This window comes from Camelus bactrianus, chromosome X (assembly GCF_048773025.1).
Source record: "Camelus bactrianus isolate YW-2024 breed Bactrian camel chromosome X, ASM4877302v1, whole genome shotgun sequence".
Taxonomy (NCBI): domain Eukaryota; kingdom Metazoa; phylum Chordata; class Mammalia; order Artiodactyla; family Camelidae; genus Camelus; species Camelus bactrianus.
Genome location: NC_133575.1, coordinates 12,682,055 through 12,707,476, shown reverse-complemented (window position 1 = coordinate 12,707,476; position 25,422 = coordinate 12,682,055). Strand labels below are relative to the sequence as shown.

The 25,422-nt window shown below is 40.0% G+C and overlaps 1 protein-coding gene across 8 annotated transcripts in view; it reads right to left on the bottom strand.

Annotated features, from left to right (window-relative positions):
• The window catches only part of REPS2 (RALBP1 associated Eps domain containing 2), a 264,518-nt gene that overhangs the window by 33,135 nt on the left and 205,961 nt on the right, over positions 1–25,422 (bottom strand). The window lies entirely within an intron of this gene.

Below are 25,422 nucleotides of genomic sequence, written 5' to 3'. Positions count from 1 at the left end.
CTGGGTGCAATCCCCAGTACCTCCATTAAAACATAATAATAATAATTAAATAAACCTAGTTACGTACCACCGCCAAAAACAAAAATAAATAAATGAAAACAGCAACCAATCACTCATTAAAAAAATAAAAGCTCAAACTAAAAATACCAAGACATTGGAAAAAATAGGGCTGGGAAAGAAGTTAACATTTCAACTCAAGCACTAACAAAAACAATATTCATAACAAAAATACTGGAAAATTTTTTTAAATATTAAATTCCTAAGAAAGAAACACTCTAGCAGACATGATACTTTATCTTAAAAAAAAAAAGTGAAGGGGTAAGCATGATGGGAGGAGCAAAGAGAGGGACTCAAGACTGCTGTGTGGTAAGGAGTCCATGAGTAAAAGCACAGAGACAGGTAGGGCCACCCCTAAAGCCCTTCAAGACAGCCAAGCAGAAGAGTCCAGGGAGGAGGGGTGCCCTGTGAGGCTCCTTATCTCCCCTGTTTGCTACACTCAGCGCTGCTAGAGTCCTTGGCTTTCAGCCGGTATTAGCCAGTGATACAAAACATTAACATGCCGAGAAAAAACCCTGCACATGAACCGTGACCTCCACGTTATGCTGACACTGGTCCTCTATCACCCACAAACTAATGTGCATCACAGATACATGCACTGCCGCACAGCCCACAGCCTGAGTGCGCCCACCTCCTCCCTAGCCTGGCCCTCTCCAACTTCTTGCACAGCCTGGCCTCTTCCTTCCTCTGACTCCGCTCGGCCGTGAGGGCACTAATGTCCACCCACGTGGCAGGTTCCAGCCGCCCCCTCTAGTCTCCTTGGAGACCCACGGCCGGCGTGGCACCCCTGACTACTACCTGCAAGCTCCTTCCTTGGCATCTGATGAGCCGCAGGCTCCTCCTTGGAATCATTCTCTCTTCCTGTTCTGGTTCCTCTTATCCCTCAGACGTACACTTTTTCAAGGTTCTGTCTTCACTGCTCCTGCTCCATTTGCCCCTCCCTGTTCATTGTTGTCTGGAGTAAGCCCATGGCACCCACATTTCCACTGCTCTTGCTAGAAACCTTGGTTCCCGACCAACTCCCACCTCTTCTAAACCCATCATGCAGGCATTCAACATGCCTGATTTCTAGTTTCAAGTTTTTCTTATAGCCTTCTCCTTTCCATTAAGGGTAAGTGTATTATTACTGTTATTATTAATAAATGCATTCTATGAACCACTGAACACTTGCTATGTGTCACAAGTTGCTCTAGGTGTTTTGCATGGATTACTGCATTTCATCATCACAACCCTAGGAAGCAGAGAAGAAATTAAGGATCAAAAAGTTAAGGAACTCACCCAAGATCACACAAACAGAAAAGTCCAAACCCAGGCCTCAGGTTCCAAAGCTGGGCTGTGACACTATGATATACAGCCTCCGGAACTCTTGGGCTGAGTGTTATTCACCCAAGAAATATTTACTGAACAGCCACTACAAGCAGGCCTTGTGCCAGCACTGGTACCACAGCCCCAGACCTTACTGACAAGGAGCTTGAAGTCTAGGGGAAAGGCAGAGAAACAGCCAGCAAACATGCTTCAGTGGAAATTAGGACTCTCGTGAGGACGTGCAGGGGCTACAGGAGCAGCTGGCCTTGAAGGGCAGCAAAGACTCGGGCGAAGGTGATGTCCCAGCTGCAAGGTGAGTGATAAGCAGGGTGTGGCTCTACACGGGGACAGGGAGAAAGGAGGCTCTGGGGCCTCCCATGCCCAGACACCCAGAATGGCAGTTCAGGTGGCCCCAAGAACACTGGGGCCAATGCCCGCGACAGGAACCACAGGAGAAGCAGGAGTGAGGGGACCTCACTGTGGGACACACTGAGTTGGGAAACAACCAAGTGAAGCTGTCCAAGAGCCATTCGTTGTCAGGAGTTTAGGGGATGCAAGCACTTGCCCACCTTCCCAGGGGTCGTGACAAACAGCATCACACTCCAAGATGCTCGAGCTCAATGTCAGCTTTATGAACAACTAAGTGAGGACTCAACAAGCCCCTCAATGCAGGCCTTCCCATGACCTGTGCTGAAGAATGTGACTTGCACCTGAGGCCTTCCCCCCCAGATCTACTGTGGGTGATGCGTACGTTTCAGTCCCAGGTCTCCACGTGTAGGGACCCTGCAGGAACCACAGGTGTGTGCCGCCGCACCCCACCAGCCAGGCAGAGAGAAGGGGAGTGACAGACCAGTCACTCTGCCTCTCCATTGGTCAGTTCCCCTCTGTATCATCCAGCAGACAGAAAGAAGTGTCCGCCTTAACACTCCCTTTCCAGGAAGATGACTGAAGTCTGCCCCTTGGGAAAATATTGAGGAAAATGATAAGTTTGACCCTCTTTTCAACAAAAATGAGGATTCTAAGCATAGCAAAAGTAGTGGAGTGTCTTTATCACTGCCTCCCTTTTCTCTTAAACATCTCTAAAAACACAAATAAAAATGAGGTGGGGTTGAGAAGGATGAGGAGCAGTTGTGAGATATGTCTGAAAAATCTTTTCCATTTAAAAATGTACCTTCCTAGGGGGGAAGGTGTAGCTCAAGTGTTAAAGCACATGCTTAGTGTGCAAGAGGTTCTGGGGTCACTCCCCGGTACCTCTTCTAAACATAAATAAATAAATAAACTTAATTACCTCCCCCCCAAATTAAAACAAAAATAAATTTTTAAAAATAAAAATGTACCTTCCTGAAATTATATGCAAGAGTCTGAGGTTTCCAGCTCTATGACTAGTAACAAACAACTCCTCGGTGTTGTTAGGCTAATCTAACCATCAATCTTCTTAGGAGGAAATTCAAGACGTCTCCACCCCTTTCTACTGCTCCATGACTGATTCCAAAAGGGTGCATTTATCAACATTCAAAAAAGCAAATCTCAGGAGGGTCCTGGAACATAAGAATCAGGAAGGTCCCGGAAAGGCAGAGCCTTACTCCAGCCAGAACTTACCCCAGGAAAAGAGATGGGGAAAGAAAGCTAGCTTTGGGGGGGGGGGGGTGACGACACCTAAAGATGAGATTTAGACGTGCAAAAGCCCTTCTTCCCAGTAAACTATCTCACTTTCCTTCATGAAAATACCATGAGGCTTACATTAGACTTAGCAGCTGGCAAGCAGAATAAACTGGGCGATTTCTTTGCTATTTCTCCAGACTTTTCCAAGTTAACAATTTTGAGAGAACGATAAGCCATGAAAATGGGGCGGGGAGTGGGGGGCGGACACTCAGTCACTCCCTTTTTTCTCTGTGTATTAGAGAAATGGGGGGAAAACTTTGCTATCAATATGGACAACATGTCCTTTGTCCAAAAGTTCTGATTGTCTGAAGTGAAATCCAATGCCTGAATCTTATGAAAGAAATAAACACTTGGATTACAATTAATATTACAATGGTGCTCCTTCCCTCACGGCTCCACGTGTAACAACATGTACCTAGCCAGGATGTGGCGAGCCAGGAAAGTGTAATTTTTTAGCCAAGAGCTCACTGAAACTCAACCTAAGGTTCCTTTTAAAAATATATGTCATATATTAATATTAATACTCTCCTATCCACAAGTGGGAAACCTATTTTCATTCTAATTTTGCAACAAAAACCTGGAGAGGTCACATGTACTTAGAAGTTGCTGCCATGCAGGATGTGGAGAACTGTTCTGGGGTTTTGATGGGACACCATGGGCCCTGCTCAGTTGCCTCCCCAGAAATGGACACAGGCCCAGGGAGGCTAAGCATTTGAATTCTCCACCAGAAGAAGGGATCATTCAGTTATTCGACTGTACAGGTATTTATTTTATGCATCTGATGTGTCACTTTCCAAGAATCCTCATCTCAGGTTCTGCTTTTAGGCAACCAGACCTGAGACACCAGGCGAAGTACTCCAAAGAGAGGGGAGTTAAAGCACTATGGTACGTTCCTCCTTAGTCTCTTGAATCACTTGTTCTTGGGGAAGCCAGCTGCCATGCTGTGAGGACACGCAAACAGTCCCAACAAGGGGCCCATGTAGCAAGGAAGGGAGAACAGCCGTGTAGGGAAGCCATCTCAGAAGTGGATCCTTCAGCCCCCACCAAGCCTTCAGATGACTGCAGCCCTGACTGACATCTTGACTGTGGCCTAATGAGAGACTCTGGGCCTGAACCACCCAGACTAGTTGCTCCTGAATCTCTAATTCACAGGAAACTAGAAGATAATACTGTTAGTTGTTTTAGGCCTCTGGGAAAAAAAAATACCCACTCTAGTATGTCTGGAACTGGGGGTCTTGTCGAGAATAAGGGTGCACAGTGGCGAAGAAGCTAGAGAAGGGCCGTGGAGTGGGTCATACGTGGTCCCACAGACTGTCGTCCCAGATTGTCTACCAGCCACTTGGTGCCAGTCCCCATGTCTCTGCCCGTCCCTACCCTGCAGGGTCGGAGACCAGGAACGACATTACAGACTCTCCTTTCAACACAGTTCCTTGCTGCCACTGAGAGTCACTCACATGAAACCAAGGTGGGGAGAGAAAACAAGCCATGCTACTGCCCCGCTGGCAGTGGCGACCGAAGAGCATGCGCTCCAGCCAGCAGAAGGTCCAGCAGCGGCCCCGGGCATTTCCCTGCAAATCACAACTTAGGTGCTGCAGGCGGCCTGAGCATCTCCAGCTGTTTCCTTCCATTCTTGCAATACCTGAACTTTCAGGAAGTTGTGGTAAACCTGAACCTTCACTCACCTTCGCTCCTCTAGCAAATCTAAGTCTTTTTGTAAGTACCTAATTCAGTGAATGAAATCTCTTCCAGTGGGAAACACCCAGAGTGGATTCTGTTTTCCTGACTAGATCTTGGCTGATACATCCATGCTGAGGATTTGGAGCTTAACCTGAGGGCCAGAGTCCACTAAAGGATTCAAGTAGGGAAGTGATCCGACTAGATTCTTATTTTAGAAGGATTATTCTGGATCCAGTGAATAAAACAGATTGGAAGCGACCCATACTGGGGGAAGGGAACTCAATTAGAAGGTTAAAGAAGAAAGCAAGAGACAATGGTCATTTAACCCCGTCTGGTGAGAGTAGGGATAGGGGGATTTGAGAGCTATTTAGACTGGAGACTGGAGACCTTGGAGATTGGTGTAATGTGGTAAGTGAATGACAAGAACAGTGACACCCGGAATCCCGGTTTCCATCTTAGACAAGGGCAAACGGTTAAGAGAGGAAGTCATTTAAAGCAAGAGGAAAGAAACATGGCAGCACAGTAGCTGAATACAATTAAGCAGATTCATCACAATGCAGTGCTAGAACAACCCATCAAGTAAGGGTTCCAAGGGAACATTAGTTCCACAAACTTCTTAGAGGAGGGATTGGCGAACTTTTTCTGTAAAGAGCCAGACAGTAAATATTTTCAGTTGTCCAGGTCATTAGGTCTCTGGTTCTCCAGGTCTCTGGTGCAAACTTGCAACTCCATTGCTGAGTACAAAATCAGGTGCAGACATTACAATGCATGCCCATGGCTGCATTCCCATAAACCTGATTTACAAAAACAGGTGGTAGGATGGATTCAGTGTGTGGGTCATAGTTTGCAAGGCCCTGGCCCAGAGGTGAAAAGATTCTACAGATAAGCTTAGGAAACACTGCACAGTCTCTCTCCCTCTTAGAAATTCAGAGAGCACAGAGCACGTCCCAAGCTCTGAAATCCTGTAAGGTAAAGGAAGCCACTGCCTTTGATTAACCCAGCAGTTCCCAGACTTATTTGGCTTCAACTCCTTGTCCCCATGTAATTCGCATTACCATCCAGCAAAACTAACATTCTACAGAACATATTTTGAGCAACACTGACCTATAGCCTGGGTTTTAAAGGAATAAAGGGAAAACATTCCATTGGACTTGAACACCAAATGCCATTCCCGTCAAATGTAGGTCCCTCCCCCTCTTGCCTTGGCTCATAGTAGGAGGCAACGTAAGGATGGGGTTGCTGCCTGGCAAGAGAGGGCTCCCTTCCTTCCTTCCTCCCCGCCCCACCTTCCCTGCAGTAGCAGCTGTTGTTGCTGCTGCCAACTAGTTCTCTGCATGAATTTATTTGCTGGGCTCTTTTAAAACCTCCTGGACACAAACACAATAAAAATCATTCATTATAGTAGTTAAAGCCGATGAACACAGCACTGATAAATTATGGATTTTTAAAAAGCAGCTTAAAAACAACAGGTCTCACGTTTCAGTTCCACCCAGGCAGGTGAGCTTTCCAAAAGCCCCGCAGCTCCCATCAGAGTCCAGGTGCTCACCACACCCCCTAGCTGGGCTGCTGCAGAAACTTCAGTGGGTCTTTGTCCAGCCTTCGGTTTTTCCCCTGGTCCAACCCATCCTGCATACCACTGAGGAACTAATCTCGTAAAGCCCCTTCTCATCAAAACACTTTTGTTCAAAGCCCCTCAATGGGTCCCTAAGGCCTCTGGCGCACAACACAATCGTCAGGCAGTAAAAGATCTTCCATCACCTGGCTCCAATTTACCTCTGCGACGTAACTGTGTCAGCTGGCCCACATGGAACCTGCTCCAGGCACAGAAGTATTATCTGAATCTTCAAACACACCAGAGGCTTCTCCTCTACTTGGTTCTGTTTGTTCTAGAACTTCTAGCCCCATGGTTCCCAAATATAGCTGCACAGGAGAATTATCTGGGGAATTTCTATAAATTACAGACTTTTAGATACTACCCCAGACTTCTCTGATTAGAATCTCCTGGGGTTGGAGCATTAGAACGTCTATTTTAACAAGCTCCCTGGGTGATTTTTATGTAGCCAGCCCAGACCAACTAGGGACCATTGATGGTCCAAACTCTTTAAGAGATGAGAAAACCAAATCTCCTGGGTCCTAGTCTGGAAAAGGCCACAGATGCTCAAGCAAAAACTAACTAGGCTTCTTAATTGTTTTCTTTCCATTTTCCATTGAGGGAAGGGGGGGTGGCATATGTAATGTGGTTTCAAAAATACATACATACATACATACATACATACATACATACATACATACATACTTGAATCTGGGCAAAAGCTTTAGTAATAAGACTTGTTTAAAAGTCAAGTGTGCAACAACAACAACAACAACAAAAGAATAAAATCTCATTTTTCCAAGGTAAGTAGCCCAACTGCAGAACTAACTGCTAAGGTGTGGGTAAGTGGTGACCTTTTAAAAGTTGTAATACTCATGCTACTGACAGATTAGAAAAAGAAACTCAAGCTTCATTTATCTCCCAAGAATCCAGGCAGATCCCAAGACTGGGAATCACAAAGGCGAAAGCTAATTTCTAGGCAGATAAGCAGACAATCCTGCTACAGCACCCAGGGGGTCCCCAGCGTCTTACTGGTATTCTCAGTGTCATCTGGTGCTTGACTTTCACCTGACCCCATCTCTGCTAGGTAAGGACACACCAGAAAGCCATGGGGTCAAACCTAGGTATAGCAGATGCAGAACCAACAGCCAGCAGCACACTGGCCACAGCAAACTGCATCATTCCACAATCAATCCAAGAAACTGAATTTTCTTTAAGAACAATTACCAAAATCCATGACCTAAGTCACTTGTGAGAGACAGAAAAGGAGCTGAAGTATAAGCACCTGGAAGGCAGGAGCTGAGTTCTTATTTCCCTATCACTTCCCTGCGGCTGAAGCTGAAGGCCAGCAAATAGCAGGTCCTCTGATCAATGTGTCCTATGAGCTAGTAATGAACCCAACACTGTTTCATATTCCAATGGACAAGTCAAAAAATTCACCCCATGGTAACTGGAGCCACAGAGCACAGCAGGTACAGGGCACGAGCTTTGGAGTCAAATCCACGCTTGGTACTTGATTGGTGTACAACCTGGGCATGGGCTTAACCTCTCTGAGCCACAATTTCACTGTCTGCAAAAGGGAATAATCCACCTAACTCCTAGCACTGTGACACCCGAGAGAATTTCTGTCTAGGGTGCTAAGCACAATAACATAGTAGCTATTCAATAACCACAGCTACTATCATAACTGGGAGTAAAATGACAATTGGTTTCCCAGGCATAGGATTTCCTACTGCAAGGAGAAGCTAACTCAACACAAGGGACTTTTACTCTCTTGCCAAAAGATTAAAACCTCAACTGGGAAACTGCTGACACCAGTTTAGATTATAAGCAGATCCCACAGAGCAGGCTGTCCACTATCCGAGTTTGTGCCACTGGGTATTACTGCTACCAATACTGGAAAAAAGACATTTTTACAAATGAAAGCCCGTTCAGATTTCATGGCTGCCTCAGTACAGACATCTCAGGTAGCTTGCAGTGAGTATCTCCGGAGGCCCTTACAGCAGGCCAATCCAACATCGGAGGCACCCAGGGGAACACTGACACAGGAGCTCAGAGGCAATCTTAACGGATGTGGATAATCAGTAACTACAATGGGCAACTAGTCTTTGGACACAGCCATCACATAGCATAATTCCTTGGGGACTCCTGGAACCCACTGGAATATAGACACATCCATGAAACAGACCTACTGTCACAACTAAAGGACTATGGGCACCGTATCTTGGTGTGAACAACAAATATTTGACCATGACTAGGTTTTTGTCCTTTTATTTCCAATTTCTAGTAATAGAACCAAGTCTGAGTCCCACCCTCTATTCATCACATACCTAAAGCCATACTCTAATGCCATCCACTGAGTCAACCACCTGGGCTTCACAGATAAGGTGATCTATGGTAAGATTCTTTTAAGACTCATGTTTCCCACTGGATGGGGTTCAAGAAAGATGCCATATGCACACCCCTTGCCTCGCCAAACAGACCTTTACTCAAACAGGCACCTGCCACCATCACAACTCGAAAGCATCAGGTTATGAGACCTTTAAAAATCCTTTTTGCTAGTCCCCCACCCCGACATACACACATCTGGCAACAATACCTAATATAAAAATTTCAAAGTGCCTGAAAGTCCTAGCTTCACCCAAGGTTTTACCACAATTATAATTTTGAACTCCTCTCCCAGTTCCATTGCTCTGTATTAGTGATGGAGTGTTTCAGTAACATTTTTTCTAACAACTGATAGCTCATACTTAGATTGTGATACGAGTCCCATTCTGGGCTGTCATGGCCCTTCCTGCATGAGCCAGGTCCATCAGAGAAAGGTGGATTTAAAAAAAAATCAGTAAGAAATAGCTGGCAGGAGAGGGAGCTATAAAAATTATGTAAGAGATAGGAACCAGCCATAAAATAAATTCAGTATTGATGAGGATGTGGAAATGAAATGGGAACACTGTTGATGGAATATAAATCAGTACACTTTATAAAACCGTTTGGCAGTATCCACTAAAGCAGAACATACGCTTACTGTGTGACCCAGAAATTCTACTCCTAGGGATAGTCCCAAGAGAAATGAAAACATACACCCACTCAAAAACTCGTACATAAATATGCATAGTAGTGTTATTTATAACTGCCAAAATTTGAAGACTACCCAAATACCCATCAACAGTGGAAAATAGTGATATATTTGCTCACACAATGGAGTACTATACAGCAATGATCTACAAGTGCATACCATCTGGGTGGATCACACAAACAGCATGTAAGCAAAAAAGGCCAGACACAAGAGTGTGTGTGTGTGTGTGTGTATACACACATACACATTGCATGGTTCCACTTATATAAGGCAGGAAACAAGTAAAGCAAATCTATACTGTTAGGAGTCAGAATTGTGGGAACCCTAAAAATAAGGGATAGGAACTGAAAAATAGCATAAAGGGGGCTTTCTGGGCCCTAGTAATATTCTGCTTCTTGATTTGAGTGCCGATAATGCATGTGTTTTGAGCTTGTGAGAATTCACTGAATTGCACACTCAATCTTCACTTTTCATATGCACATTCTACTTGAATAAAAAGGTTAAAAATAAATCCAATAAAGCCAATTTCCTGTAATGTCCTTAAAGTGCCACCTAGTGGTATAAGTTAAAAGTAAACGAGGGAAGATGCATTTCTAGTTGACTTCAAAAACATGGCCCCATTCCTAACAGCACATTTTGGGATTGGGCTGAAACAGTGCCTTAGCTTTAAAAAACAAACAAAACACACACACACATACACACACATACACACACACACAAAAAAAAACCCTTTCCCCTGGCCTATGGAATCCTGACACAAAGATTCAGTGGCAAAGTAAAGTTGTCTACAGTGGAGCACCCTAGTACCAATGAGCCAATGATGCTACACATCCCTTCCCACCTGCACTAGCCATGGTGGGAATGACGTCGGCAATGGCTACAAATTGGGGCTTTTTCTTGTTTCAGAGAGAAGGTTTGCCAGCACACCAGTAAGTGATACCTACGGAACTTGCTGAGCAGAGGAGGGTATTCAGGAGGGAGACTGGAAGAAAGAACTCCTTTATCCTGTTTTCCCAGGACAGGCTTATTTTATTTCCCTTTTCTTCACCTTGAAGACAAGGCCTTAGTCGGTTTCCTTTCATTATGCTTGAGAACACATAGTTGGGAAGGACCACCCACAGCAAGCCTTTGAAGCTGCCAGGTGAATAAAGGATATTTGCTCAAGATTCTGCTAGTAAAGTCTGAAATACAGAGCACCTCGATCAGATAAGGTCCTCAAGGCAGAGCCGTAAACTACACACGCAGGCATCACGAACCTGGAGTTAGGAGATGGTGGGTTAAAAGGCTGGCGGGGTTGTTGTTGATTCCTATCCTTCTCATTTCCAGTATTTCAGAGAGGTGATGATATGGACTTGGCCTATAGATTGTAGTTTGTTGACCCCTGATGTAGGCAGAGGGCCAGCCATGGAAGGTCACAGAAGTGGGAAAGAACACAATTCAAGCCATTCTAGCACTCACTCTGGGCTTGTGACCACTAACTTCTGGCTATCCTGAGTCTGTTCTGATTGCCGACTAGACTCAGCCTCTCGTGATACTTACAAGAGCTAACTGTTGGTGAGAGCTGACCCTGCGCCAGGAACCGTCCTAAGTGATTTACGGATATTAACTCGCTTAATCATCATAACCCAAGCAGAGCAGACACTGCTATTACCCTCATGTTACAGATATTGGAACTGAGACACAGAGGCTAAGGAAACTTGCCCAAAGACACACAGTCAGTAAGAGGCAGAGAGGATCTGAATCCGGAGCCCATGTTCTTAACCACTCTGGCAGGCGGCCTCCCTGGGCCCCACTTCCAGTTGTCCTCCCCCGTCCTCTCCTAGTAACACCTCAGCACATCTGGGTGTCCTCCCATCCTGCCCTACTTCTGCACTGGCTTCTCCCCCAACACTTAGGAGTGCTTTCTGCTTTCTGCTGCTGTGTGGTAGGGGGATCAGAGAAGAGAAATAAGGATTCCACTGTTTAGGAACCTAGAAATCAGTCTTAACTGACCTTCAGGCAAAAAAACCTGGGCTATCTCGTCAGAAACATGGTGTCCAGCTACTGCCTAACCCTTGACCATAAAGCATGAAAAACTGGGTTTAAACGAGACACGTGGAAAATGACATGGTTATATACACGCACCATGAGTACAGAATGGAGAGTGTCAGGTGTGACTGCTTTCTGTGGGTGAGGAGGGACCAAGGAGCTACAGGATAAGGAGCACATCACAACCTCTGTGCTCCCATAGCGCTCAGCAAAGCATAGGCCTGTGGTAAGCACATTCCATGAACTTAAGGCATCTTCCAGAGGAGTGAAGCTAACAAAGTAAGCTTTACATAATAATATTATGAGCAAAATACTATAATGAAGGAGAAATCTAGGAAAGAAAACAAGCTACCAGTGGTGGGATAAAGCAAATTAATTAAGAGGTTTCAGAACACAAAATGTACTCTGGATAACATGTCAACTGTGTTGCTAAAAAGACAGAGTTTGAGAAAATAATTATGAAACGTGGTTGCGAAGCACAGTATAGTAGAAGTCGGCACTCTGAGGGTAGATAGTCAGGGTCAGAATCGCAGCCTTAACCCTTACTTGCTGTGGGTGACTTCGGGCAAATTCCTAAAGTCCTCTGAGCCTTAGCTCGCTTATTGCAGAGCAAGGATAGCAACAGAACCTTTTACACATGGTCGCTAGGATTAAATGAGTTAATATTTATAAAGCACTTAGAAGAGCATCTGGCATATAAGCACTATACTTAAGATACCTGATAAAATACATAAATAATTGCAATATATAATAATTGCAAATAATAAAATAACTGCAAAGCCTCAATGGTTTGTATTCCTTTAATATAAATTCTGAAATGTGTAAATAATAATTATTTATGATGTAAAACTTCTGCTTTTTTTCCCCCCTTTTAGAAAGCAGGATATAGATTACATGTGGCCTTCTGCTACACCAAATATGGCCCACTGACCACAATGTGAAAACTACTTTGACAAAGATGAATGTAAGTCTGCATCGGGGAAGGCACTTTAAAAATAAACTTTGACTTGCCTCAATGCAAGGAAATACTTCATATTTAGAAAATGAGTACAGAGACTGAAAATTCCTAGTAACTTTTGCTTAGCAGATCTATAGTTAATTTTATGACATGCAATGAATGGTTTTTTCTCTCTCTAAAGGTTTATCATCAAGTTTCTAGCTCCTCCCCAGAAACCTTTCCCAGCTCTCCTCTTCTACAAGAGGGGCCTCTGTTGCTACTAGCTGTGAGGTTCCAAGTAGCTCACTTCCACTTTCTGTTCCATAAAATGACAGGCAATAACCAAGGAGAGCAGGAGCACCGAAGTGTTAGAATTAAAAAGACTCAGATACACTCAGAAGCAAGATCAAGATCCCTGGGGGGGCCAAATCGCAAAGTGGTAGGCCAGGCTGAGGGTTCAGAAGTAGGCAGAGAGAGCTCAGAGCTCATACCCAGCAGAATAACAGATTTAAATGCCCCACATGAGGCAGGGGACCTGCACCAGGCTCATTCCCTGAAGCCACAGGCTAAGGTGACACTTCACTACCCAGAAACCTGCAAAGCCAAGATGAAGCCTACGAAGGTGCTGAGCACTACCTACTTAGGAAAGGAAGCGGGAGCAGACAACATCGTAGCCTGGTCTTGGGCTCAGCCACCATCTGGCGCCATCTGCACGATCACTGACATCTGTACCAGATGGAAGTGCTGAATCTCAAGTAGAACTGGCCTGAGAGTAGTGGCCCATGGGTGCAGAGCTCTGGGGTATGATTGGCAGAGATACCACTAAACAGCTAGAAAGGGAGAAGCTCAGAGAACTGAGAATGAAATTTGAACTCCAATTTAAAATAAGACTGCTAGGCAAATTTCCAAAAAGCATGGAAGAAAAAGCCCAACACTAAGAACAACCTCCACCCCAAAATATGATGAATTTACTCCTGAAGATAGAACAAGTTGAAAATAACTTTAAAATAATTTTGTTTAGAATCCTCAAAATTAAAAGCAGGGAACGCATCTGAAAAAAGAAAAGACAAATATGAAACAGAAACTGGGAAAAGTGAAACGAGAACAGATTGATATAAAAAACAACAGACTATAAAACCTGGAATCATACAGTTACACAAGAAAAGTTATCAATTGGAAAGCTGAAGATTTCATCCACAGCCAACTCAGAGAGATCATGACATAAAGAGATGAAAGAGCCATTACTAGAAATAAAAGATGGGTTGACAGACATAGAAACATAGCTAATGAGTTTGAGAAGAAAATAGAAGAAATAAGTAGAGGACCAAAACCTGCAGAGATATGACTAAGAGTGTTCTAAAATTAAAGACATGATTTTCCAGCTGGAAAATGCACACCAATCATCTGGAATAAATAAATTTAAACCTATGCCTAAACACATCACAGTGAAATTGAAACAGAACACCAAAAATAAAGTTTTAAGAGTCACCACAGAGAAAATATAGTCACTCCAAAGGAACCAAAAACAGATTCACAGAATACTCAGCAGCAATACTCAGCAACAATAAATGCCCGTAGAGAAGGAAGTAATACATTCAAAATGCTGAGGGAAAATAACTTCAACCTAGAATTCTACATGCAGCAAAACTACCACTTACGAGAAAGGGCATAAAAGTTTACCATCCAGAGAACACTGATGAAAAAAACTAGATGATGTATTTCAGGAAAGGGTTTATTTGAATCTCACAATTGCTGGAGTTATCCTAACTATATGATTATGCAATATTATGTCTCATCACAAGTTTTGAGAGCATGGTCTCTTAAAAGTAGCTTCCAAAGGCCCTTTTATTCTTACAAAGCTTTAAATGACTTTTTTTTATTCTAGGTATCATAACAGAGAGCATTTTTCCCTTTCTCTCAATCTTTAATTGAAAGAAATCTTTAAAAGAAGAACTGCCCACCAAAACAGCTATTTAAACTTCTACCAAGTATTGATCAGCCTATCTCCAAATGTTTAACAGTAGGCACATGACATTTATGACTGAAACACATAGAGACCTTCATGGATACCCCAATTCACACACCTACTACTCACACAGAGTCTCCCCAAAAAAGAGAATGTACTTAAACAAGCTACCATAAGATGAGATAGCTAAATTATACATGAATTACTTAAGTGACCTCTTCAGACCTCTAAAAAGGGTTAGTGGAAATTCACTGAGGTGTTAACTTCAAACACCAACAGGAAGAGAACACTGGCCAATAACACCACAAAGTAATTCAAAATCCAACCACAGCAAAAGGGCCAATCATTATGTTCTCTGGACCTTCAAGATCACTCTGAGAGTAGAACACCTTACTATCAAAGGTCTGCTAAATACTTTCATGTGGCAAAATCAGGAAACATTTCTGTATTCTGATCTTTTCCACTATTTTCCATGTAATCATTCTAACGGATGTCTAATATTCTATTAGGTAGAGATATGTACAATTCTCTTAATCAGAGCCTTCTTTGTGGACATTTGTATAGTCTGTACTGTTTTTATTTTTATCGATAATATTAAAATAAATATTCATCACGGAATTTTTCCTTTCTTTTGAACTAGTTCTTAGGGAAAATTCTAGTGGCATTTGTTGATAGCTGGCAAACGTTTGAGTGTTCCTTTTAAAAGGAGGGGATTTATGCTTAATCTTTCCTCCTCTGTTCCAATGCCAGTATTTCATCACTCTCTCTTCTCAAACTTCTCACTGTGGCCATTTCCTTTGCCTTTTGAATTTCTCAACCAGTGCCAACTGTTTGAGAATATTAGTTTTCAAATTCCTTTAATAAATCCTTATAAGAGAACTTGCAGAACTCTCAAAATTCTATCAATAAAGACTGGTCTAAACCACAATTGTTTCTTCAGGCTGGAGCCATGAGTAGAACTTGAGTGATCTATGAAACAATTCTACAACTAGGTACCATAGAGTAAAATGTACTGCCAAAGTCAATACAGGAAAAAAGGCCCTACACAAAGCAGAAAAATCAACTTGAATAGTCAGCCTTGATAAATTCAAGACAATTTTATCTACAGTGAGAAATGTATTTATCAAAATCTAATTTTAATTTAAAACAGAGACTTTTATTTTCACTAGAGGACAACACTAGATTAACTACATTCTTGGTAAGTCTAGCTAAAGGTTTGTCATTTTTGCTGAACTTCTCAAAAAAACAACTTTTGATTTCAATGATTTCTCTATTGTTTTCTGTTTTCTATCTCCATCTACTCTTTACTATTTCTTTCCTTCTGCTAGATTTGAGTTTAGCTTGCTCCTCTTTTTTTTCTTTTATTGAAATATAGTTGATTTATAATATTATAGTAGCTTAAGTTGTACAGCTTAGTGATTCAGTATTTTTATTGATTATGCTCCATTTAAAGTTATTACAAAATAATGGCTATAACTCCCTGTGCCGTACAATATATCCTTGTTGCTAATCAGCTACATACAAAGTAGTTTGCATCTCTTAATCCCGTATGCCCATTTTACCCCTCCCCACTCCCTGCTAGTATCCACTACTTTGTTTTCTGTATCTGTGAGTCTATTTCTATTTTGCTAAATACATCAGTTGATTTTTCAGGTTCCACATAGAAGTGATAAAATATGGTATTTGCCTTTGTCTGACTTCTTTCACTAATCATAATATTCTCTAGGTCCATCCACATTGCTATAAATGGCAGAATTTCATTCCTTTTTATGGTTAATATGCCACTGCATATGTGTACCACATCTTCTTTATCTATTCATCTGTTGACGGACACTAAGGTTGCTTCTATATCTTGGCAATTATAAACAACGCTGCTAGGAACACTGGGGTACACATATCTTTTTGAATTAGTGTCTTTGTTTTTTTTTCAGATATATACCCAGGAGTGGAACTGCTGGGTCACATAGTAGTTTTATTTTTAGTTTTTTTAAGAAACCTCCATACTGTTTTCCATAGTGGCTGCACAAATTTATATTCCTACCAAGTGTATGAGGGTTCTATTTTCTCCATACCCTCTCCAACATTTATTCTTTGTAGACTTTTTGATGATAACTATTCTGATAGGTGTGAGGTAATATCTCATTGTGGTTTTGACTTACATTTCTCAAATAATTAGAGATGTTGACAATCTCTTCATGTACCCATTAGCCATCTGCATATCTTCTTCGAAAAAAGTGTCTATTTAGGTCTTCTGCCCATTTTTTAATCAGGTTGCTTTCTTTTGATATTGAGTTGTATGAGCTGTTTGTTTATCTTGGATATTCAACCCTGTCAGTCATATCATTTGCAAATTATTTTCTCCCATTCATTAGGTAGTCTTTTCGTTTTGTTGATTATTTGTTTTGCTATGCAAAAGCTTTTAACTCTAATTAGGCCCCATTTGTGTATTTTGGCTTTTATTTCGTCTTAAGAGACAGATCAAAAAACTACTGCTTGTATTTATGTCAAAGGGTATTCTAGGAGTTTTATGGTTTGAGATCTTACATGTAGGTCTTAAATCTATTTGAGTTTATTTTTTAACATGGTGTGAGATGTTCTAATTTCATTATTTTACATGTAGCTGTCCAGTTTCTCCAGCACCACTTATTAAAGAGATTGTCTTTTCTCCATTGTATATTCTTGCCTCCTTTGTCATAGATTAATTATCCATACGTGTGTGGATTTATTTCTGGACTTTCTGTCCTGTTTCATTGATGGATGTGTCTGTTTTTGTGCCAGTACCATACTGTTTTGATTACTGTAGCTTTATAGTATAAAGTCAGGGAGTGTGATACTGCCAGTTTTGTTTCTTTTTCTCAAGATTGCTTCAGCAATTTGAGGTCTTCTATGGTTCCAAATGAATTTTAGGATTACTTCTTCTAGTTCTCTGAAAACTGTCTTGAGTATTTTGATAGGAATTGCATTAAATCTGGACATTGCTTTCGGTAGTATAGACATTTTAGCAATATTAATTCTAACAATCCAAGAACATGGGATATCTTTCCATTTCTTTGTATCATCTTCAATTTCCTTCATTAATGTTTTATAGTTTTCAGACTATAGGTCTTTCACACCTCCTTGGTTAAGTTTATTCCTAAGTATTTTGTTCTTTTTGATACGATTGGTTTGTTTTTTTTTTTCTTTTGCTTTCACTTTCTGATAGTTCATTATTACTATATAAAAAAGCAACATATTTCTATATATTAATTTTGTATCCTGCAACTCTACTGAATTCATTAGTTCTAATAGTTTTGAGGTAGATACTTTATGGCTTTCAGTGCACATTATCATATCATCTGCAAATAGTTTTACTTCTTCCCTTTGAATTTGAATGCTTTTTCTTTCTTTTTCTTGTCTGACTGCTGTGGTTAGGACTTTCAATACTACATAAGATAGATGTCATAAGAGTGGGCATCCTTGTCTTATTTCTGATCTTAGAGGAAGTGCTTTCAGCTTTTCACTATTAAGCATGATGTTAGCTGTAGGTCTGTCCTTATTATGGCCTATATATGGCCTTTATTATGTTGAGATATGTTCCCTCTATAACAACTTTGATGAGAGTTTTTATCATGAATGGATGCTGAATTTTGTCAAAGGCTTTTTCTGAATATATTGAGATGATCATGTGATCTTGATCCTTCCTTTTGTTAATGTGGTATATCACACTGATTTTTGAATACTGAACCATCATTGCATCCCTTGAATAAATCCTACTTAATCATGGTGTATGATCCTCTTTATATATTGTTGGATTGGGTTTGATAATATTTCGTTGAGAATTTTTGCATCTATATTCATCAGTGATGTTGCTCTCTGATTTTTCTCTTTTTTTGTAGTGTCTTTGTCTGGTTTTAGTATCAGGATAATGGTGGCCTTGTAGAATGAATTTGGGAATGTTCTGTCCTCTTAAATTTTTTGGAATAGTTTGAGGATAGATAGTTTGAGCTCTTCTTACATGTTTGGTAGAATTTCCCTACGAAGCTGTCTCGTCCCGGACTTTTGTTTGCTTGGAGGTTTTGTTTTGTTTTGTTTACTACAAGTTCAATTTCACTACTAGCAACAGGTCTGTTGTTCAAATTATCTGTTTCTTCTTGATTCAGTTTTGGCAGATTGTATGTGTCTAGAAATTTGTTCATTTCTTCTAGGTTGTCCAATTTGTTGGCATATAACTGTTCAAAGTATTCTCTCATGATTTTTCGTATCTCTGTGGTATTGGTTGTTATTTTTCCTCTTTCATTTCTTATGTTGTTTATTTGGGTCCTTCTCTTCTTCTTGATGAATCTGGCTAAAGGTTTGTCAATTTTATCTTTTTTAAAAAAACAGCTCTTGGTTTCATCTTTTCTGTTCTTTATATTGTCTCTGTTTCCTCTCTGATCTTTACTATTTTTTTTCCTTCTTCTGACTTTGGGCTTTGTTCTTTTTCTAATTCCTTTGGATGGTAAGTTAGGTTGTTTATTTGAGATTTTTCTTGTTTCTTGAGGCAGGCCTGTATCCCTATAAATTTCTGTCTTAGAACAGCTTTTGCTACATCCCGCAGATTTTAGAAAGTTGTGTTTCTATTTTCACTTGTCAAGGTATATTCTCATTTCCTCTTTGATTTCCTCATTGACCCATTAGATTTTTAGTAGCAAGTTATTTAGTCTCCATGTTTTTGTTCATTTCCCATTTTATATATGATTGTTTTAATCTGCTGACCTCTTAATTTCAAATGCATTTTAACACCCTTGGACTTGTACTCTCCTCCCCTTACGATTACTATTTTTGGTATCATATTTTACATCTAGTTGTTTTGTGGATCCCTTAAGATCCACTGGTTTTTTTAAGAGTATGTTGTCTAATTTCCACGTATTACGGAATTGTCCAATTTTACTTCTGTAATTGATTTCTAGTTTCATTCCAAGATACGATTTCAGTCTTTTTAAACGTACTGAGACTTCTTCTGTGGCCTAACATAGTGTCCATCCTGGATAATGTTCATGTGCTTCTGAGAAAAATGTGTAGCCTGCTGTTGTTGAGTGGAGTGTTCCACAGGTGTCCATTAGGCCTACAGACATTTATTCAACTCCTCTATTTCCTTATGGTCTTCTGTCCAGTTGTCAATCCATTAGTGAAAGTGATATATTAAAGTCTCTATCAGTCTAGAACTGGCTATTATTCCTTTCAATTCTGATGGGTTTGTTATATATGTTTGGGGGCTCTGCTGTTAGATGTATGTATGTTTATAATTTTTTATCTTATTAATGGATTGACCTTTTTATCAATACATAATGTTATTCTATGTCTCCTGCAACAATTTTTGCCTTTATTTTGGTCTGATACTAGTATAGCTACCCCAGCTCTCTTTTGGTTACTATTTGCATGTAATATCTTTTTCCATCCTTCCACTTTCAACCTATTTGCATCACTGGATCTAAAATGAAGTCTTTCATATACATTTTAGGATTATTTGTTCTAGTTCTGTAAAAAAATGTCCTAGGTAATTTGATAGCAATCACATTAAGTGTGTAGATTGTTTTGAGTAGTATGGCCATTTTAATAATATTAATTCTTCCAATCCAAGAACATGGGGTATCTTTCCATTTCTTTAAGTCATATTTAATTTCCTTAATCAATGTTTTCTAGTTCTCCACATATGTCTTTCACTTCCTTGGTCGGATTTATTCCTAAGTATTTTATTTTTTTGGATGCAGTTTTAAAAGGGAGATCACAAAAGACCCAGAATTGCCAAAGCAATACTGAAGAAAAGCAATGAGGCTAGAGGAATAACCCTCCCAGACTTCAGACAATACTGCAGAGCTACAGTAATCAATACAGCATGGTGTTGGTACAAAAACAGACATATGGATCAATGGAACAGAATAGAGAGCCCAGAAATAAATCTACAAACGTCTGGTCAATTAATCTTTAACAAAGGAGGCAAGAACATACAATGGAGTAAAGACAGTCTCTTCAGCAAATGGTGTTGGGAAAACTGGACAGCTGCATGTAAGTCAGTGAAGTTAGAACATTCCTTCATACCATACACAAAAATATACTCAAAATACATAAATCTCAGCAATGTTCTCCTAGGGCAGTTTATTCAGACAATAGAAACAAAAGCAGAAACAAACAAATGGGACCTAATTAAACTTACAAGCACAGCAAAGGAAACCATAAGCAAAACAAAAATACAACCTACAGAATGGGAAAAAATATTTGCAAATGATATGACTGACAAAGACTTAATGTCCAGAATATATAAACAGCTCATATAACTTAATAACAAAACAACAAACAACCCAATCCAAAAATGGGCAGAAGATGTAAACAAGCAATTCTCCAGTGAAAACATACAAATGGCCAGTGGGCACATGAAAAAATGCTCAATATCGCTAATTATCAGAGAAATGCAAATCAAAACTACAATAAGGTATCACTTCACACCACTCAGAATGGCCATCATTCAAAAGTCCATGAACAATAAATGCTAGGGAGAGTGTGGAGAAAAGGAAACCCTCCTACACTATTGGTGGGAATGTAGTTTGGTGCAGCCATTATGGAAAACAATATGGAGATTCCTCAAAAAACTAAAAATAGACTTACCATGTGATCCAGCAATCCCACTCCTGGGCATATATCCAGAAGGAACCTTAATTCAAAAATCTACATGCACCCCAATGTTCATAACAGCACTATATACAATAGCCAAGGCATGGAAACAACCTAAATGTCAATCAACAGATGACCGGATAAAGAAGTTGTGATATATTTACACAATGGAATACTACTCAGCCATAAAAAAGAATAAAATAATGCCATTTGCAATAACATAGATGGACATGGAGATCGTCATTCTAAGTGAAGTAAGCCAGAAAGAGAAAGAAAAATACCATATAATATCACTTATATGTGGAATCTAAAAATAAAAGATAAACAAACTTATTTACAAAACAGAAACAGACTTACAGACATAGAAAACAAACTTATGGTTACCAGGGGGGAAGGGAGTGAGAAGGGAAAAATTAGGAGTTCAAGATTTGCACATACAAACTAATATATATATAAATATATATAAAATAGATAAACAATAAGTTCATACTGTATAGCACAAGCAGCGGTATGCAGTGTCTTGTCGTAGCTTGTGGTGAGGAGGAATGTGAGAGCGAATATATGTATGTTCATATATGACTACAGCATTGTGCTGTACACCAGAAACTGACACAACATTGTAAACTGACTATATGTCAATAAAAATACACATACAAAAAATAAAAATAAAATGAAGTCTTCTTGTATATAACACATAGTCAGATATTTTTAATCCATTCTCTCTCTGTCTTTTAATTGCAGATTTTAATCCATTTAATTTAAAGTAAATATTAATAAAGAAAGATTTACTTCAGCCATTTTCTGTTTGTTTTCTATGTCTTATACTTGTTTTAGTCTCAATTCTTCCATCATTGTCTTCTTTTGTGATTAACTGATTGTTTTCTTAGTGTATCATTTTTATTAACTTCTCATTGTTTCTATATATTTTTTTAGTTTTTTCCTTAGTAGTTACCCTAGGAATTACAATTAACATCTTAATATTATAACAAGCTTGAATTAAAACCAACTTAGTGTCAATAGTATACAAAACTCTGCTCCTTTACAGCCCTGCTGCCTCCTTATATTACTACTGTCACAAATTACATCTTTATGGATATATGCCCATTAACACAGATTGATAAGTATTGTTTTAAGCATTTCCCCTTTAAATCATATAGAAAAAAGAAGGAGTTACAAACTAACAATACTACTGGCTTTTATATTTATCTATGTAGCTACCTTGACCTTTCTTCATTTCTTTGTATGGTTTCAAGGTACTGCCTAATATCCTTTCATTTCAGCCTGAAGGATATCCCTTAGCATTTCTTATACGACAAGTCTACTAGTGACAACCTCCTTGAGTTTTTGCTTACCTGGGTATGTTTCAGTCTCCAACGACACTGTCTGTGGGGGTGTAAAGTGCCTCCCCAGGCCATCTGCCGCCATCAGTCGCAGTTAAGAGACTAGATTCCTCTTGTGTACTCTGCTGAAGCCATGTCTGCTGGCTAGGGAAGCACCACCCTGGACTGTTTAAGCTACCAGATGAGGGCCAAGAGACCAGCCTCCCCAGTAGGTCTCTGCTCATATCGGAGGGAAGAGCATGCATGGTGTTTGGGTGGGGTAGAGCAAGTATTCCTTCCCCAGTCCTCTGGATTGAGAGTATACTTTTCTTGGGGCATTTTTCTGTTTGCATCTGTCAGTAGTTCTGAGTTGTAGGCTTCTCCAGTGCCCAGTCCAAGATATACGGAAGATTTTTTAAAACTCAGGGAACTCACTACCACTCTATTCCTCAAGTCCTGAGGCCCTAGCCAGCCTGCTTTCCTCTCTACATCTTTTGAAATCCTCTTTCTTTCATATTAGGCCCAAGGTTTTTAGTTGTACTTAGCAAGGAGGGGGAGCAGGAAGAAATGAGTCTAAGCCATCTTCTCCTCATATGTTTTATGATGTTTCCTCTATGTTTGCAACAAAGTTTTTCTTGGAAAGAGGTGAATGCAACACATAATCAGAAACCGTAAGCACTAGAAGGATCTATCTAGTCTAATCGCATTCTCTAGAAGAGATAGTAGGTTTGTGAGACGAATTTGGTTACTTCCCGCAAAGCCACAGAGCTACACATTAGCAGCACCAAGAATGAGACCACAGACACATTCATGTAATGATGTACAGCTTTCGTATGTTCTTTCATCATTACATATGAAGATAAATCCTGAGCCTAGCTAGATCTTCCCTTAATCACTGAAACACTCATTAGCATACTGTGATTTTCTGCTAAACTTCAGCATACACTGTAGGACAGAACAGAGTAACACTTTGGAAGAAAATGAAGATGGCATCTTAGGTAATATATGTTTATATATTCTCTTCAGAATAATTACTGACTTTCTAATACATAAATACAGAGAAGACTAACACTTGACATATACTAAATTTGTGTTTTGATGAGTGAAAATCAGGATATTGTATGTAACTCTGAAAGCTCACAAATCTGCTTCATCTACATAGTCAATATATCAGAGTGATTTGGTAACTAATGTACATTATATGAGATCATCTGAATATATTACAGCAAAAGATCCCATAATATTTGATACATGCCCACTGAATTTTAATTTGATAAAGAAAAAACCCACAGAATTTTAGAAGCAGTGACATTTCTGTTTGTTTACACTTAAAGAATGTTTCTTGCTGTTTTCTTATAGATATTTGAAAGTTGCCAATAACACAATACTTCACTTTATTCTTTTAAAAATGGATTTAGTGAGTTTAAAATGGATTGAGTATGCATATCACACTTTAATCAAATTTACATCTTAAAAATGTATTACATAACCCTATAAGATACTAACACAATCACTAGTAATGCCAAAATGAGAGAAAGCTCTAAAACTCTTCATTTCTCCCAGAAAAATTTATTACTTTGTATCATCAACTATATATTAACTTATGGAAAGAATACTTGAAATGATAAGATATTAATTTACAAGGACAATGTATTTTTTTAAAAAAAAACATGGAGTATCAAATATTTCAGAACTTTAGGGTCTACAAACTGCCATTTGAGTTTAAGTGAGCTTCAGACTTCCCTTCCAAATGAAATAAAGAAAGTATTTTACATCAAGCTGTATCTAAGAAATTTGGTTTTGAAGTAGAGGAGCATTCCCAGCACATTCCCATCAGGTTCAGTATTGCCTAGGACCTGATTCTAGCCAGATGACAAGTTAGATGACAAATTAGCTGAATGGACTGTGGTTTCCTTTCAAGGCCATCTCTGTTCATGACTAGTCCTTCACAACAGTACACACAGGACCTGAGGCACACAGCGACTAGACCTTCAAGCAAGACCTTCCCATCATGTCCTCTGACCTTTCTGAAATCAGTCAGCCTCAGAAGCCTGATACCCTCAGGCCATCCATCATGATCTGGGTTCTTGCCCCAAGAGGGTCTGGATATATCCTCTCACCTGACTTTGTGCCTCCCACCCTCCCCAACTTGAGAAAGTTTTCCACTGTGCCCTTTAAGAACTCATGGAGCAGCACTATATACAATAGCCAAGCCGTGGAAGCACCTAAATGTCCATCAACAGATGACTGGATTAAAAAGTTGTAATATATTTATACAATGGACTACTACTCAGCCATAAAAAAGAATAAAATAATGCCATTTGCAGCAACATGGATGGACCTAGAGATCGTAACTGTAAGTGAAGTAAGCCAGAAAGAGACAGAAAAATACCATATGATATCATGCATATGAGGAATCTAAAAAAAAGAAAAAAGAAAAAAGAGGACACTAATGAACTCATCTACAAAACGGAAACATACTCACAGACATATTAAACAATCTTATGGTTATCAGGGGAAAGTGGGTGGGAAGGGATATATTTGGGTGTTTGAGATCTGCAAATATTAGCCACTATATATAAAAACAGATAAAAAACAAATTTCTTCTGTATAGCACAGGGAACTGTATTCAATATCTTATAATAACCTTTAATGAAAAAGAATATGAAAATGAATATATGCATGTATATGCATGACTGGGACATTATGCTGTACACCAGAAACCGACACATTATAATTCACTATACTTCAATTTAAAAATAAAACATAAAATAAAATAAAATCAGCAAATGATGAGAAAAAATGAACACATGGAGAAGCATCAACAAACCCCCTATATTCTCAACTTCTACTTTCAACATCCCTTCCTCTAGCCCTAATTCAGCATCTCTCAATCCTGACTGCACTTCAGAACCACCCGAGGAGCTTCTGTAGACTCCCAATGCCCAAGCCTTATCCCACACCGAAATCTCTGTGTGTGGGACCCTGGCCTTGGTAGGTTAAAGCTCCCGCAGACGATTCAGTGTCTGCCAGGGTGAGCATCACTGGGTTGAGTGACACTGTGTGCTCTCCCCTCAGGGGCTGCTTCCCCAGACAGAACTCTCTCGTCAGAGGCCCTTCCTCTCCCGCAGCTCTGGTGCCACCAGGGCTCAAGTAAGCAAGCCGGTTGCTCTTCAC